We start from the raw sequence: 18,102 nt of genomic DNA, 5'->3' as shown, positions 1-18,102 counted from the left end.
TTTTCCCCAGGTTGTTGACAGAAAAGAGTGTCTGCAATAATTCTGGGCCTAATTTGATTTTCAAGCTGTTAGAGACCTGGCACAAGCAGAGCAGGTTTTGTCAGTGCTAAGGGATTTTCATTTGAGAGACAAAATTAACTCTGTCTTTTCTTCTTCACTTTCCTAACCGATATTGGAAAATGTGGAGCAAAAGAAAACAAAAACAAAGCCAAAAAAATCTCAAAAGCCTGAAGATGTAGAGGACACTTAGATTTTTGGTTTAACCTGACCACTGGGATTAGCAATCCTTCAGGTGAAACACAAACTGAGGTACCTGAATAAAAGGTGGTTTACTTGGGGTTGTTTTTTGATGAACTCTTCATTATCTCATGCTCACAAAGAACTCATCTGGAACAGAAAATATAAGGTCATCACTCATAATAAACCATCACTTAGTGAAAATTAAATAAATACACAAACCCATGCATTTCTAGCTCTGCTACTTCTAATACTCAGATACCAAAACTCTGAGCCTTGTAGGCAGCTGTACTTCAGTACCATATAAAAAGCAATGAACTCACAAGCATTACTCAAAGAGATATAGTGTACCTTTGGGTAACTGAGTAAACTGAGTCATTAGTGATGTCAGACATGCTGCACAGGAGGGCAAGTGCTGTGGGAATTCCTGCTTTTTGCTGAACATCTTGGTCAGGGCTGAGCTCTGCTCAGAGTTTGCTAAACAGCAAATGCTGCTAGGAAGCCCCTGCAGTGACCACTGCATAAACACTGCCAAAGTGGTGTGGTTAAAGACCAACTTCAATGAAAACATTTCAGCCACTAGCTGCAACTTATAACAGATAATGAGTAGTTTGATGAAGCCTAGGAGGATGAATGCAGAAGAAGAAATAGAAATAAAAGTAGTGCCCTGAAACTGAAGAGACCGGGCTTCAGATCCTGGTGCTTCCAAAGAATTCTGCCTGACCATGGACAGGAGGCCTTGTCACCATTTAGCTTTCCTTAGGGTTGGAGCATCCCAGCACACAGGTGAGTTTTGGGAGCCCAGACATGGCCAGTCTGTGCTAATATTCATTGCACCTCTCTGTGACTCATTTTAAAAAAAGGACTGAGAGTTGTTTCTACTTGCCCAAGTGCCTAAGTAAATCACCTTGAGGACTTTGAAAATAGCAACAGCAACAGTCTAGATCCTGAACTTTCACAGCTCATCCTTGTTGACCTGGATTTCCTGGAAGACACAGGATTTTGGGATCCATATACAGTGCTATACCGAGAAAGCAGAAGATTGAGTGGTGAAGTCTTTGTTTAACATGCAGGGCCTCTAATTCCTATAGAAAACAAGATTCTGCAGAACAGCCCTTACATTTTCACTGAATGAACACCTGTAGATGTGTATTTTGCTTATCTTTTTTTGCTTCTGGGAATTGCCTACAGGAAGGGGGAAGACAAGGCCCTTTTTCAGAGCTCTGAACTTCAGTGAGAAATGGAAAGGGGGAAGATGGGAAGATTTCCTGCACTGGGACATCAGCAGATTCCAGTTCATTCAAAACTGTGCTGAATTAAAAAGGCAGTTTTGTGGTCTTCATAATTCAGTAAGTAAAGTAATTGCTTGAAAAAATAATTATCAATTCAAATTATTAAAATATATAACAATACAAATCCCAGTGAAGTCCAAATCATCCAACAGAAACAATGTACATGCTGAAAGAAAGAGGCAGCCACGTGTGGAAGCAGGTGGGTAACAAACTGCATTTGTCTGCACTGAACCAGAAGGATAAAAAGATCCAGGAATCAACACCCTTATTCTCCCCACTGTTACACACCAGCTAGGGGAAAATAAATCACATGGCAATTAATAAAAAAAAATTGGCTTTCTAAAGAAAAGACTGATTTTCCCCCATATAATTGATTTGCCTTTCACTTTTCTTTCTACTTCCTCTCTTTGAATGAAGTGCCAGAGGCAGTAAACGAGGTGCTTTAATACCAAAATTACTCCGAAAAGTAAGTTTAATCACATACCTCAAGACTTTTAGGAAAGAAAAGAGCATATAAAGTATTTTGTCACTTGCAAGGAAGAAAAGTCTTGAGTTGGGATGGCTGAAATTTTTTTGTTAAAAACATCCTTTTTCATTTTTACAATTTTATTTTACTTTTGAGGTAGGCTCTCCTTCCTTAAACTTTCTGCAGAACAGTTTAAGACCAGGGTAGCACTGCAGTTCAGACCTCAGTCACAATGTGATGCAAGGAGTGGGGTGATGAGATGACCCCCCCCAGGTGGTGCCCCATTTTCCCTTGCTCTTTTCATTTGTTCATTTGTTCCTACAGACAGCGAGTGGGAATCCTCCTCAGCACAGATCCCAACCCACTGGTGACACACTGCCAAAGCACGGCCCTGGCTTCTGATCCCCACTTCAATCCTTCTCTGATCCCACACTTCTGAGACCTTGGGCAGCTGTGTTCAAGACAAAGATAAGGATGAGGAAACTCAGCTGCCCTTCCAGCTTTCAAAAAGCACTCAAAGACCCAGATGATGATAAAAATAAAAATAAAAGCAAACCAGCAGATAAAAGCATGACTCAGAGTTTTGATAGCAGCCAGGAAAGAGCAGTGCAAGTGCTGATTGCAAAGTGATAGACAGGTTTCCATTTCACACGTTTCCATTCTAATATTGCAATCCCAGTCCCACAATGTCAGGATAGATCCCTTATGCAAGGAGGAATTAAAAATGGGCAAAAGAGGGGAAATAATTACAAAGCCCAGGGCACAAAAAAAACAAAATGGCAGGGGGTGTTTAAGTGTTCAGAGAATTTTGATTCTGCTAACTGATGTAGAAGCAAAAAGGCAAGATGTGTTTTTGGCATAGTTTTAGGAAAAGCTCCATGTGAAGGTATAATTGACACCATTTAAATTCCAAAAGCACAAATGCCAAGAAACTCACAGCACTGTCAGGAAATCAGAAGATCCTCTTATGAGTCACCCTAATCCTCTGAGAGAGCTGCCTCTATCTTGTGCAGAGCCAGGGGTCCTTCAGTGAAGAGGATGATGATATAATGAAAACTTTGGTAGCTCTGCTTTTAGGACGCTTCATAAGAATGCACATAATGAGACAATTTAAATTTTAGACTATCCAGAGAGGCAATATTGAGAACATGCAAGAGCTGAAATCCTGGGAAAAAAAAGGCATTGAGAGCCTCACCAAGAACAGAAGCAAAAGCCTATTGAAGGAGCAGGTGTCATGGTGAGCTGTTGCTGACTGAAAAACAAAATCAAGGAAAAGGCATGAGGGAAGGCCTGGATCTCTGATTTTCCATAGAAGAAAGAGACAATACAGTGAGAGGTAGAAAGGGATGTAATGCAAAGAACTGAGCCAGCAGAAGTAGAAGGAAAAGTTGCACCCTAATGTTATGATCTTTCACAACGCTTCCTTGTATTTGTAACTATTTGTAAAAAAAAAAAAGTTAAAAAAATAGAATGTACAAGACTTAGAGAGGCTAAAAGCAAAGATAGCAATGAAGATATCAAAAATTATGAAACATGCAAGAGAAAGAACAGGTAACAGGACAGTGGGCACAGCCACAGTTCATTTGAGTTCTGATTTCTTTTCTCCATCTCAAGCAGAACAGGTGTGTATCTTACTTTGAAAAAGCACCACAGACTCTTTGTTGTTATAGTCTTTAAAAATGCATCTTTAAACTGATTATAATCTTATGCCAGACTTATTATCATTTCAAGACATCAACTGAACTGGAATGGAAAGCCTTCATTTTCTTAGCAAAACTTTGCACTTCATAAAGGTTTTATCTGTTGCTATGGCAAAGGCTTTACCCAAAGGAGTTACTTGTAGAACACCACAAGAAGGGGGAATTTTTCAGTTCTTTTCACATGCACATTTTTATACCCCAGACATTTTAATTTAATCATATTTTCCTTTCATCCTCCAGACAGTTTCTTTTATTCCTGAGTAAGATGCGTGTCTACATCAGTGGTATGGAAGGATCCATTCTTATCATCTTCCCCACTGTGAATCAAAATCTACTTTTAATTATAGAATATCAGCTATTTCTCTTTGATGATATTCAAGTGCCTATTCCAAATTGAAAGAGCAATAGAATAACTGCCTTGGTATTTTCATACATAGAGTGATGACCTTTTTAATACAATTTCATGGAAACAATGGAGTTACATTCATCAGGTTATATAGAAACTAGCTGCTTATTTTTTTCAGACATTCCATTTTCAATTCACAATGACATTTGATAGGAGACATAAAAATGCCAGTAGATTGGTGTTTTTTCAGCCACCTCATCCGACAAGAATTCTCCCTCCCCTCTGCCCCATTTCTTTTTACAGAGCTATGTTGTTCACTCATTTGGGACAACTTCAATTTGCTTATTAAATATGTAAGATCTTCATTATGCAGCCAGGAGCTGAATCATGTAAGATTAACACAAAGCCCTTGTGAGAGGATTTTTTTAAACTTTATTAATATTAATAGTGTGGGCAGCTCACGTAATTTTGTAGTTTCCAAACCCAAATGTCAACACAGGGGATAAATTGTACTTTTCTTTCTTTCCTTCTTAGCCTTCTTTGAAGAAAGGATGACATTCAACTTAAATAAATACAAAACTTTACACATTTCCAGCTAGGTTCCATTTTTACATCCCGTAGAGTCACAGACTCTTTTACCTGGCCATTCCCCAAAGCGGAACTTGAGGAAACAGGTAAGAACCCTAAGGATTTTATTCTTTATGATGACTTATGCAGCGTCATAAAGCACACAGTTCCTAATCAAGTAAAATACTTCACTAATGACCTAACAAGTAGTACAGCAATAACTTAAGAGTGGGAGCCTGGATTTGAAACCCATGCACAGAACCGAGGAAAATTCAGATGATCAAATTGTATCCAAAGCAGGCTGAGGAGCATCTTACACCTAACCAGTACTCAATAGAAGAGAAGACAAAACCAACTTTTATTCCCCTTCCTGTAAGAAAGAAGCCTGAAATACGCTCCTGAAATGGTGGCTTGCAGGATCTTTTTTTCAAAGAGCTTAGCACACTTCAGTCCTTTCTTTCCACACTTAACTGGAGGAGGAAGTATCACGTACCTGCCCTGGATATGCAGAGACTTAACAGATGAGGGTTCACCCAAGAAGTGGTTTCTATTCTCTGCTCTATCTGACAGAACTCGATTTCACATCGCAGAGAAATCCTACAGTGGAACATTTTGACAATTTCCATGTTGCTACATCATCACTTCCCCACCTCCACTTCTGACTTTTGCTGCTTTGTTTTTCTCCTGCCTGCCCCGGCTCTGCCAGCTGGAAAGCAGTGCCAGCACCTCCCCAGCCTTGGGCTGTGCCCCTCACAGGAGGCTCTCTTGAGGGCACATCATTGGATTATTTGTTTTTCAATGTACAGACAACCCTGTCGCCACTCTTAAAAAGGATCCCTCTATTCCTTTCTCCAGGATTGTTACTTCTTTTACTAGCAGCTAAAATACAGCATCACTTGTTATACCATCTTCTAAAAGCTGGCTCCTTTCTCACGAGATGAGAGAAAACTGTTAATTGTCAGGCAAAATTTGTCTCTCCTCTCACCTCCTATTTCACAATCAAGTAATATAGATATTTTTTTCTACACAGAGAGAATTTCAGCAGGGAACAACCAACCTACAGTCTGCTGCTTGCATCATTCTAGGGAGAGAACATGGAAAACCAACACGTAGAGCCAGAAAGAATCTGAGTTTTCTGCTTGTTTCAAGTTTTCTATAAAAGAGAGAAAATCAGCTACAACTTAAAGGAAATCCATAATTTTATTCTAACCTCTGGAGGTTATGGCTCATGGCTCATTCCATGTTTACAAGCTATTCGGTGCAGCTTCCAGGAAAATCCATAAACATTCAAATATATATTTTAGAACCACAGCCCAGCAAAAGAGAATGAAAATTTACTATCATCTTGTTGGATGGATGGCACTGAAGTTGTAAAAGAATAAAAACACTTTGCAGTATTATGGAGCTAATCCTAAACCCATCAGCTAGATCTTTATTCATACAGATACCAAGTGACAGCTTGTGCACAGCTTCTACATTGAGAAATGAGCTTAGTGATTGTCTATTCAGACATGTCCTTTAATAGGACATTTTTAAATATTGGAGGTTTTCTCCTTCCTTCTTCCTTTATTTTTCTACATCTTTTCTGCAAATAATTAAAACAAGAAAAAATCTTACAAAAAATTGAATAAAGAATAAAACATAACATGCCTGGGAGGAAAACACACGGGAGTTGCAAGGAAGGAGCTTGTCCACATTATGCTTTCAGTCTCATTTCTCAGGCTGAAGACACTTAAATTTTTGAGGCACTGATCTAAAGCAAAACAGATTTAAAAATTTATTTCTCTTAATAATACACAGTGAAATGGAGTTTGAAAGTTGTAACCCACAGGGGCATCTCCTGATTCAGGGTGGTTGCAGCTTTAGCGTGGTATCAGTAAACAATGAGCAACTCTCTCTTCTGTGGTGCCTATAAAAACCTGACATTTGCATATACAAGTAAATTAAACTGTGTTCTGGGAATGACTCAAAGAAAATGAAATCAATCACATTTATAAGCATCTTGTAACCTTTACCCGTTTCTCTGGAAGAGAAATAAAATGAAGACAATTGTACCTTGGTTTCCACAGTGTTGTCTGGGTGTTTGATAGTAATCTGACTGGGAAATGATACCGACAGCAAGATAACAAGAAAACCCATTTATCACTGTGACAGGTGCTCGGTTTCATGCGAGTTTAAATTACCAGTGATGGAGTAGGGTTGTCTTTCTCTCATCTCAACCTCATAACCACTGTTTAGACTCAACTAAAGTTTCCATTTCGTAGTAATCAAGTTACATGGAGTCAAATTGTTATTCATGAATTCAAGGAGGTTAAGACTTGAGATTCATTAATGTGATGTTGTCAGCCACAGAGAGCAGGTCCATGGCCTAGAACAGTGTGGTAATTGGTAAATCTGAATGCTGGGTGGTTAATGGCTGTTTATTAGCCTCTAATACATTCTCTGTTATTTAGTCTTACAAGATTTGACACCAGATATTTCTAGTGAGTCACAATACCCTGACAGTTCACCTTTCTTGTATATCAGTGGACGTGTACCAGAGCTTAACTATGCTATTGAGGAAAATAAATACAAATCACCACTTCTACCTTCTGCTGGGCAGAGTGATATTCCCCCTTCGTATACCTAGGGACTTAAGGAGCTGTTTTGAAACCCAGGGCACCATTTATAGACAATGCTAGCTGTGTCATTTCCATGCCACAATGTCTTTATTTTTTCTTTATCTTTAAGAATAGTCTACTCTCTTTTTCTAAGGAGAAATCGAAACCAAAAGAAACAAAAACATGCTTATGATTTCTTTGGAACTTGCTCTATCAAGAACAATCTTTTCTGTTTAATTCAGAAGCACAAAATTTTACAAGGCAACAATCTGTAGTAGAACTATCCCTTTCACATCTCATTTTGATGGTAGGATGGATGGTTAAATATGAAAGTTTGCAAGAGAAATTCACATTCACAGCATGACACTTGACTGGGGAGAGAGGCATGTGTAAGGCTAGGCAGGATTCAGCTGAGTCACCAGGCTCTTCACGGGCTATCAAAGTCCTGTCAACGTTTGACACCTCGTTTAATTCCTTCCCTTAATGTAGCATGCTGATCTGTGCTTACATAGGCAGGTTTTTCATCATTTGATACAGGACACCAAATCATAGCTCTGGAAATATGGGGTTTGTTTATATAATTCCAACATAATTAACATATGTACTTTATTATTTTTTCACTTTGATCTTTATCTGATATCCATCCTTTAGGTTCCCTCTCTTGAGAAAATTAAAGAGAGTAGGAATAGCCTTGAGTTTATTAGGTTAAAAAAGAAAAATACCCTTTAATTCTCCTTTATAATATCTCTAATTCCTTTATTTTTCTCTGCACTTGTTTCAATTTCAAATCATTCTCTTACACAAATCAGTAGAAAAATACATAAGGAATCATGATGTGTTGACTGTGGCTGGAAACATGAAGCCCACCAAAGTCTCTGCCCTCTTCAGCTGAACAGGGGAGAGAAAATAAAACAAAAACCTTGTGGCTTGATATAGGGGTGGACCTTGGCCATCAGCAGGTCCACCTTGGAGCCATCTGGCAATCACTCAGACATCAGAGAAGATTAAAGCAGTTTCTCACAGAAACAGTAGCCCCACTTGTCACACAACCCCAATAAAAGAATTAAGAACTGTACAGGCTTTGCATATCGCTGCTAATACTTTGCTATTTCTGTTGTAAACACTTTGACTAAGACACAGTAAAATGATATTATTTTTTTTTCTATAGGTGTGTCATACCATGACTGAGCAGAACACCAAATGTATTTTCCTTCCCTCCTAGTGCTAAATACTGCCCAAATTTTTTCATTAGTTTTGGCACGTGTGACCTTCTCTTTCCATTCCTTCAGGACCTCAAGGTCACTCAGCAAATTCTGTATAGTACCTGGATCCTCACGCTTTATTGGCATCCTTTTTACCATTGAAATATCCACATGTTTCAAAAGCATTGCATATCACACTGATCACAGCAAAAAACATGATGGGCATATGAAGCGAGATGAGGATCTCAATTAAAAAGCTTCCTTCAACCCAATATTTTCCTTAGTTGTATTTCAGTTTCCCATGCATCTTTGCAGACTTCTTATAGTTCTGTTCCTTTTAGTCCTAGCCAATAATTTTTTTTCTTATAGAAAAATATGAAAAGCTTTGCAGAAACCTGACTGGGTTACATCTACGGCAACTGGACTGACAAGGAGTTTTTTATGGTATAATGCTATTGAGGTGCTTTTCAGCAAAATTCACAGAAACATTTTAAATGAAACCCAAACCAAATGGAAGCTCCCTAGATCTTATACTTTACACCATACTTTGGATTCCTCCTAGTTTCTCAAAAGGATATAAGTATACACTGGGGTCAAGGTTTGGGCAGCATTCACAGCACTACAAGGCTTTGAGAAGAAAGCAAATATAGGCAGTTCCAGCTCAAATTGTTTTTCACTTGGAGTCAGGGCTGTTCAGATGCAAACCCAAGGCACAGGTTTTTGGGTACATATCCTCAGTCAGCCTTTACTGAAGGTCTTCTAAGGAAACTCTACAGTGTCTATCATAAAGCACAAACCCCCAAATGTGTGAAAATTATTTCCCATATATATGAGTAAACCCAACTGCTATTTATGTAGTGCATGTAACAAAGTTATCAGGCATATAAATTAGCTTTTCAAAACCATGATTCCATCTTGGAAATATGAACTGAAATTGAGCCTCTGAAAAGACACAGGGATCTTCTTGGTGGGAGTGGTTTTGCTTTTAAATGGCATTCTATCAAAAGAATGACAACAACAACAATAAAATAAACAAGCCAGGCTTGATAGGTTTCATATTGTGATGCAGTGTCATGCATATTAATCACCATAATGAAACTTATTCCAAGTAATTCACGTGCTGCATAAACAGCTTTGTAAAGTGATGCATTTTAATTGTAGGCAAGAACATATTGTTCAAATCTGTGACAATTAAAGAAAAAATTGTGTCTTTATACTATTTTTGGTCTGACTAGTTTTGCTTTTGCAAATAATTTCAATAAAATCTAAATATTTTATTGAAATAGGAAACAGTATGAAAATTCTTCTTTTTTTTCTCAGCAAGAAATAACTTGGAGAAGAATGGTGCAACATGACCAAAATCACACACACCTGATGGGTTAAGCCTCTCACACACGGTGGGTTATCAAGTCTCCAAAATTATTGCAGCAGTCTCTATTAATTTGTGCACACTGGTGGTACAGATGATGAAAGTGACACAGTTGCTTTCATTATTAACTTCATTATATGATCTGTAACATTATTACCAGCAAGACAGCAAGTACAGAAGGCAAGCTGATAATGTAATCAAGCACAAGACACTGAAAAATTGTGAATAATATGCTATTTGCATTAAAAAACCCTTCTACTTAAAATCACAGCCAGGGCAAAGAGCTTAAAGGTAAACCCAAAAGTTTTTTTCAGCAGAAACTACAAAAACCAGTAAAATCTGGAATAAGAAAGGTATTTTGTTGATATGTGATACTAATTAATTTAAAATAGTAGTTTTGTAGTTGTTCATATTGCAATTGCTTCAAGTAGCCCAAATCAACAATTATCTGTGCTTGAAGTTAGTGTGAACTAAATGGTCTTTCTCTTATTGGACTTTTTTTCTTTCTCCACCCGTGGTGGTTTAACCCCAGCTGGGAAAGAATTGCCATGCAGCCACTTGTTCTCTCCCTTCTCCTTGGGATGGTGGGGAGAATTGGAACAAAAAAGCAAAACTTGTAGACTGAGATAAGAACAACTTAATAATTTAAGCAACGTAAAATAAACAATAGCAGTAGCAATAATGACAATTATAAAAATGCTTGTAATGCCAGTTTAGGTCAGGTGTCCTGACCCTGCTCCCTCCCAGATCTTTGTGCACCTCCTCACTGGCAGACAATGAGACACTGAAAAATCCTTGACTTAGATCATGCACTGTTTAGCAACCACTAAACATCACTGTGGTACCAACATTATTCTCATACTAAACACAAACACAGCACTGTGCCAGTTATTAAGAAGAAAATTTTCTCAGCCAAAACCAGGACACCACCTAAGCTTTCTTTTGTATTATAGATGTTTCTGGAAACTGTATCTTCTAGTTGAACTACACACAGTATTTAGAAAGATGATACCACGTGCATGCTTGGAGATCTTAAAAACTAAGATAACATAAATACCAAGACTGCAGTGTGGATTAGTCCAGTCAAATTGTTAATGTAAAATGGATCTGTAAAGCAAGGTATCCTTAGAAGTCAAGTCTTTGCCTTTTTGTCTTTAAATAATTCCTCTGGAAATTCACAATGAAGGGATTAAATCTTTGATTTTCAACAAAGGTCTCATTATGTGTGACAGTACAGTCTGAAGACTAAACTTGAACTATGACTAATCTGAGACCAAAAAAACCTCCACAATTATTATTCTGTGTCTACTTGGCTTTCTAGTCCAGCTCTGCTCCAAGAGGAGAGTTGTGCTGTTTTAATTGCCATGGGTCACTCTTATATCCAAACTTATCCTTGTAGTTACAGCAATTCAATAACCATACTCCATGAGTTCTGCCAAAAACCCTATTACTTCAAAGGCAAAAAAATCACTGTGAGCAAGTAGCCACAAAGGTTCTCAGATCTTGAACCTCTGTGAAATGGACATAGACAACTCTCTTCCCTTCCTGGCATAACTTGCTGCAACTGTCAGCTATTTGCTGTGTTTGTAAACTAGTGGTTTTAATCACAGTACAGATTCCATCTCAGTCATCAAAGATAAATGCTTTAACAGTGCACATGTCTAATTCTATCTATAACATCAGGAGCTAAGTTAGGGTCCTTGAGCATGTGATGACAGTTAATTAACTGCAGTCACGGGTGGGTTAATTTTACTGAGAATTCTCAAGCACTGAAGGCCTCTGTAATTTGCTGTATCCCTTGTTCCTCAGGAGAACTGACTCTGAGCTAAACCTCAAAAATTCATCATAAAATATTACCATAAAACAAGATAAGAAACACAAATCCCTCTTCAAGAAAATAAATAAAACATCAGGTTTTATCACTCTCCTCTAATTAACATGGCAACCATTCTATTCCTTCCTGGAGCCTCCAGGGCAAATGATGTGAGGTGGTGACATGATGCAAACACCTCGGTGAAAAAGGGAAGCAGCTGGGAGGGGGAGTTATTTCCTAGCAATGCAGACTCCTCTGGAACTCAGCTCACACCTTTTGCAGATGAATAAATTACACATGCTGTCAATATGTCACCTTTGGAGAAATTACAGTATGTATAGTATGCAAATTACATATAGTCACTGTGCATTTTGATTTCTTCTCGTTCATAGAAATGGAAAAGATATAGAAGAACATAAAGAGAAGCACAGAGGACTGGGTAGCCACAGGCAGAGAAAGCCTTCATTATAAGTGAAGTTCTGGTGCAACAGAGGAAGACACCTACATCTGATGTTTTGATAATAGAGTTACAGATGTGAGACTGTGCTACACTCCTCTTATCCCAAATCCACATCTGTGCAGCTTAAGAAACAGCTGATAAACATATATGATAAACAAATGGGTGACTACGTGACCTACATTATAAGAAGGGTTAAAGAACAGGATCAAAACATCATCTTTGGGCCTTAAAATCTGTGATACCCTTTTCTGCCTCTTAATGTGATAAAATCTGTCACACATTCTGAACTAACCTTACAACATAGGCCTTTTCATCCACTTCCTGACTAAACATCTGAAGTCTATCCCAGGACTTCTCCTCTAAAGCATGTTCAACAGTCTGCATTTTGTTCTGTTGAACAGCATCTACAGATGACAGCAGGAAGGGATTTGCAATATGTTTTGCCAACAGAAAAACTTTGGTATCTGTTTGTACAGCTGAAGATCTTCTTCACTAGAGCTCTAATCCAAATGTTAATGCAACAGGATTCCTCCCCTTGACTTCAATTCTATCCAGATCACAGGAATTTTCCTAAAGTGCATCTTTGCCAAGTCATTGGCTGGGGTATATAGTAAACAGACCAGAAGGTGGTCCACACCTTCTGGTAAGACTCCTCTGAAACTTTGAAAAGCTGGGACGTGTGTAGATTTTAAACCCTGAAGTAGTTGTACAAAGCAGTGACAGCTACACATGTGCAGTATTCCCTCACTGATAACAATATTCTGAGGAGATGGACAGCTGGGGACCCAAGTCAGAGTGCAACAGAGGAGTACCGAGCATTCACCACGCAAGGTTGCTCAAAGGAGTTGAAAATTCTGAATATAAAGGTCCTTCTTTGCTTTCCCAGACATTTTGGCATTACACAGGCAGTCACAGGATTTGTCAGTGCAGGAATGCACTAACTAGTGAGGGCTGAAGCCCTGTAGTTCAGGCTCATCACTGCCAGCACACCCAGAGGAAGCACACAGTGAGGATGGACTGAGCCCAGGCCTGGCTGGGCAGCAGGTCCTTAAACGTGGGCTGGTGTAGCCTGTGTAGATTAATAACAATGACTGTGCAAAACAACTGCCCTTTTCTAGCCTATGACCTTGTTTGCTCGGGAACCATTACATGAAGTAAGAGATTATGATTAGCAAACAACAAATAATGTTGACAACAATGGTAAGGAAAAGTGAGCTGCTTTTTGGGCATTAGAAATGGCAAAGTACAATTTGCTGTGCCCATTACCAGGAGACAAGCAATGAGATGATAACCATTTCTTTAAAGTCACTGGTGGATTTAAATTTCTGCCTTCATAAAAGAAATTCCAAGAGAAAAGTTATCAACATGTAGAAGCACAGTGGATTAGGGGAATGAGTGCAGCTGTAGTGGGGGAAGACTTTAGGATGTGCAACAGACATAAAGAAACACCAACACACAGACCCCTTCTGTGCTGAGAAGGAACTAGCCTGACAGCACATAGCAGAAACTGCTGATTCAATGAGGATTTTCCAAAAGGCCAGAAATTTACAACTGTGTCACAAATTCTAGACAACAGTTGAGGCACAGATAACAATGAAGAAAACAAGAAAAACAACCCACAGCGCAAATAATTGACAGCTCATGACTGAATCCAATACAAAATGTAGTAAATTAAGGTCTTTGTGATGGCATGCAAGTCTGCTTATCCAATAACAAAGGCAATCCCAGAGAATTTGTTACTCATTCAGCATCATGGAGTACCTTAGCACAGCATCTTGCCAAATGTTTAATTTAAAAGACATAACTCCATGTTATGTTATGACTTGTTTTACAGATTAAAGAAACAGCTCTTTAAATGGAACTTGTTACAGAATCTGTGCTTTCTTCTGATTTCTTCAAAATTGTCAAGACTCTGCATGAAAGGTTGATTTCTGGGAAAAACAGCAGCAGCAGCAAACAACAACTCATATTAGCATTCTGACTTTGATGGACTATTTACAGAGCATATGGTCCTCATTGTCAAAATGCTTGTTTGAAATTACGTCAAATATTATATTCAGTTACATGGCACACAAAGTAGAAGGGTGAATACTCTTCTTCTTTTTTTTTTTTTTTTCTTCAAGGAAAGCAACTCTGGAGCAGATTGTAAATTACACTGGAACCTACTTCATATCCAAACACTTCTAGTTTGCTGCAAGATACACCATCACACGTGTCATATTGACTCTTTGCCATTCTGCCACAGTGCAGATTACTGCTTGAACTGATGCAGAACTAGCAACCTCTGTCCTATCAGCCCAATAATCTGCAGTCTGCAGGTTCTAGCTACAACTGGCTGTGCTAGATGTGAATCTACCAATGACAGAAAGATTAATCCCATCTCTTCAAGTACTTATGGTGAACTGTGAACCATTCTTTTCATCCTTTTTCCCTAAAAATAGTAAGCTCTGAGGTCTTTTTCTTCTTCATGTCCAGAGCAGTAATTTACAAGTTCTTCCTGTAATGTCAGTAATGTGTACTCCCTTCACATATTTGCATACAAGGAGTGTAGCCTACATGCAAAACTTTTTTTTTTTGTGTGTGTGTGGAATCAAGCAGGCTTTTTTGCTTTTTTATTAGTGATGGTGTTTGCAGGGTAAGTTTAATGATCTAGACATGTTTACCTTGAAGAGAAATCTACAAATGGACTTTTAAATGGAACAAGCCAAATGAGAAAACAGCTCCATCACTCAACCAGGACGGGGAAAAAATTAAAAAAGGCTAACTTTCATTACAAAATGAATCATATAGTCCATGCTAGCTTGACCTATCAAGTACATCATGTTCAGTTTTTGCTATGAATGACCTTTGGTTGCAGGAAGATATTGCCAACACAGCAAGAGGAGAAAGTTTCAGCACTTTTTCATCTCCTGTGTGAAGTCTTGGAGACATTTTCCAGAGACTGAAATGTTGATAGTGTTTATATGCCCTTTTACTGTGAAGAAAGGAAACAAAGTAGAAAATTGGGTTATGTCCTTTTCAACAGTTTAGAGTTGCCTTGGGTTCTGTCAGAGGTGATGATCTACCAAAGTAGTCCCTTTTCATTTACCCTTAGATAACACTCAGGGCTGTTTGAAACGCAAACACAGCCACGTTTTCTCATCATGTTCTTGATGCTAATCAGGGGAAAGAGCAGTAAAATTGAAAAGGTGAAAATGGCACCATTTGAAATGAAGTTAATTACCAAAAAAGGAAAGAAGAATGTAAAAAGTGACATAAAACTACTCTTTTCCCCCCTACTCTCCTTCCTCTAAAACTAGAAAAAAATATCCTTGACTTCTTTTCAGCATTTTTTAACAGTTTAAGAATAATCCTGAAATTTCCTAGAAAAACTACCTTAACAAGAGCACCAAGAACTGAGGGACACGGACTGAAAGCAAGTCCATTAGATTCACTACCTATTTACACACTGAGACTGTAACTTAACAAATGAAAGTCTTGGTGAAATTAAAACAGCATTAGAAATCTGCAACATCATCGCAAATTTCATTGCAACAAAGAACACCCTGGCATAAAACAACTATAAAGGAAAATAAGAGATCAATAAGTTTTTAGAAGGATGATAGAAGAGCCAAGGAAATAATTTGAGCAGAATGATATAAGAGACATTAAAATAGCCTTATTGATGCATGTCTAGGTGCCAATACTGTCATTTAAAGTGTGCTTAACTTCAAGCATTCTGATTCTGATCAATATGGTCTCCTTTCTGGAAAAGAGATTAACCATCAGTGATAGATGACTACTTTTTATCCTTGTTCAGTATAATCTCTGAGCCACCATTTTCAATCAGTATTTCCAAGGTTGTGATAGTGGTCCTTATTTAATCTTTTGTGAGACTCTGGAAGGCTCCAGAGGACAGTCAATAAATACCTGTCAATAAATACTCTAGAGACTGGGCTAGATTACATTTAATTTCCCACTGGAAGAACTGCTTGTCCATGCCTCGTTGTGCAATGAGGCAGTGAAGTGTGTAGGCTTCCAGATGTTTGTGCATAAATCAAGCACTGGACACTGTATGCAGAAGATGTCTTCAGAGCACCTGCAGGTGGGTCTGGCTGCAAAACCCCATGGTTCAAACCCTATCTGGAATGAAGAATGAACTCCAGGGACATGTAAGGTCTATTGTCTGCAAAGATTGCTTTGTTGCAATCTACAAGATGTTTTGAACTATCTGTCTCTGATCTTGGCTCAAGAATATGCCACATAGGAAAACTAAATAAAACCATCTAGTTTTCCAAAAATGAGAGTTGCACACCAACCAATTGCTTGCTGTATTAGCTTGTGCTTCTCATTGTTCCTCCCAGCGGTTTCTAAGGTTCTTCACTCAATGCAAATCAAACACATTTATGAACTCCTCACGCTATTCAAGCACACGGATGCAAACAAAACCCTGCTGCTATCACACAGAACAACAAGCATTCTTAAAGGTTTCCCATGCCTGAAAATATCTCATGGAACAAATGTGTCTCATGTAAAATCAAAGCAGAACAGAGTATGCATCTGGTGAGATAGGAAACTTCAAGGTACACGAGGTCCTTGCCACAGGGAATGTGTGCTGCCAGTACTTCTGACTGTGGACAGGAATTGTTTTGCTCAGTTTTTCATTATATGAGTGCTTTACATAACACTCAGATGCTGAGTACACTGAGCCTTCCACTGCTATCAGTGATCAAGAAGTTCTAGAAAAATTCTTAGGGAACTGCTCTTACATGAGCATTTTACTTGTGGAATGCTTTATGTTGGCAAAATCCAGGGCTGGTATGAGACAGTGAGTATGTCTCATACCAGGTATGAGTACACCTGGCAGCTGGAGCAGTCTGGAATACCTATGCTAGCACTTTGATGTGCTCAAGGCACATCAAGGTGTAAATTTTCCTCATGTCTATAATAGGAGGCCCAAGGTATTGTCTCAAGGGCGTGGTGTGTGCTCAAGCAGCTCCTTGTTGCTCAAGCAGCCAAAGCCATGGGCCAGTTGCCACTGAGTGTCCCACTCATGAGGTGGGTGCACCATCACCTGCCATGGCACACCTGCCACACAGACATGCAATTTGAGAGCTCAAAGGGAGTGCAAAATCAACTCCCACATCTTTCTTTTTTTTTTTTCTTTTCCTTTTTGGTTTGGTTTTCTTGTTGTTGTTGATGGTTTGGGTTTTTTTGTTTGTTTTTGCACTGCAGTGGTAGGTAACAAGAAGAACCTGGCAATCCTCCCTTTTATGTACAACTGATTGATGCAGTAATCACAGGCAAGGCTTATGGCCAAATGCCAGTGGATAATACACCTAACACGTGTGACCCTTCAACAAACAGCCTGAGTTTAACTGCTGCTTATCGCTGAGATTTCCCAGTGGCACCTTTATGCTGTAAGCAAGGTGTTATCAGCACTTGCTAGGGACCACACAAATGTGTCACTTCTTTGCAAGGATCACAGGAGCCAGAACGACTTTGAAGGAAAGATGATACGGCCATCATTTCTGTTTTATCTAGAAACCATTGTGATTTTCAGTTCCCTTTCCTTTAGGATGCAGCACACAACTGGTTGTGGGATATTTTTGGGAGTGACACAGTGAGATTTAACACAAGAATAACTGCAAGAGTCTTCTGTGGAGGACTGCTTTACCCAGTAATTCTGTTTGGGTGACAGCTGATGGTAGCTACTGGTACTGGTAGATATAATTACACAATAAGTTCACTCTGCAGAACAAATAATAATGCTGAAAACTAACATCAATACATCTCAGCTTCAGGCACTGGGAAGGAAAAAAAGAAGTAGGATGTTTTAGAGCAAGTTTATAAAGACACAAATTTTTCAAGGTCAGTCACAGCAGTGCTGTCCCTAAGAAAATAGATTTTAAAATTCTAATTTTCTTCTAAAATTAAGTTATATTTTACACTGGAATTTGGATTCCAGTAGAGTTGAAAGGATCAGCCAGCAAGTTCAGTATTTCTGTTTCCCAATCCTGGGGTCAATGAAGGACATAACTATAGTGTTTAGAAATTCTCAAGTTATTACT

General features: G+C 38.7%; 1 long non-coding RNA gene across 2 annotated transcripts in view; it reads right to left on the bottom strand.

Annotated features, from left to right (window-relative positions):
- The window catches only part of LOC135309069 (uncharacterized), a 124,663-nt gene that overhangs the window by 1,050 nt on the left and 105,511 nt on the right, over window positions 1-18,102 (bottom strand). For both annotated transcript variants that reach the window (XR_010369373.1, XR_010369374.1), the window contains exon 4: window positions 314-387. This is a non-coding gene — a long non-coding RNA (uncharacterized LOC135309069). The remainder of the gene's footprint in view (window positions 1-313; window positions 388-18,102) is intronic.

This window comes from Passer domesticus, chromosome 10, assembly GCF_036417665.1.
Source record: "Passer domesticus isolate bPasDom1 chromosome 10, bPasDom1.hap1, whole genome shotgun sequence".
NCBI classification, from domain to species: Eukaryota; Metazoa; Chordata; class Aves; order Passeriformes; family Passeridae; genus Passer; species Passer domesticus.
The sequence above is the reverse complement of the archived record's forward strand: the minus strand, read 5'-3'. Positions and strand labels throughout refer to the sequence as shown.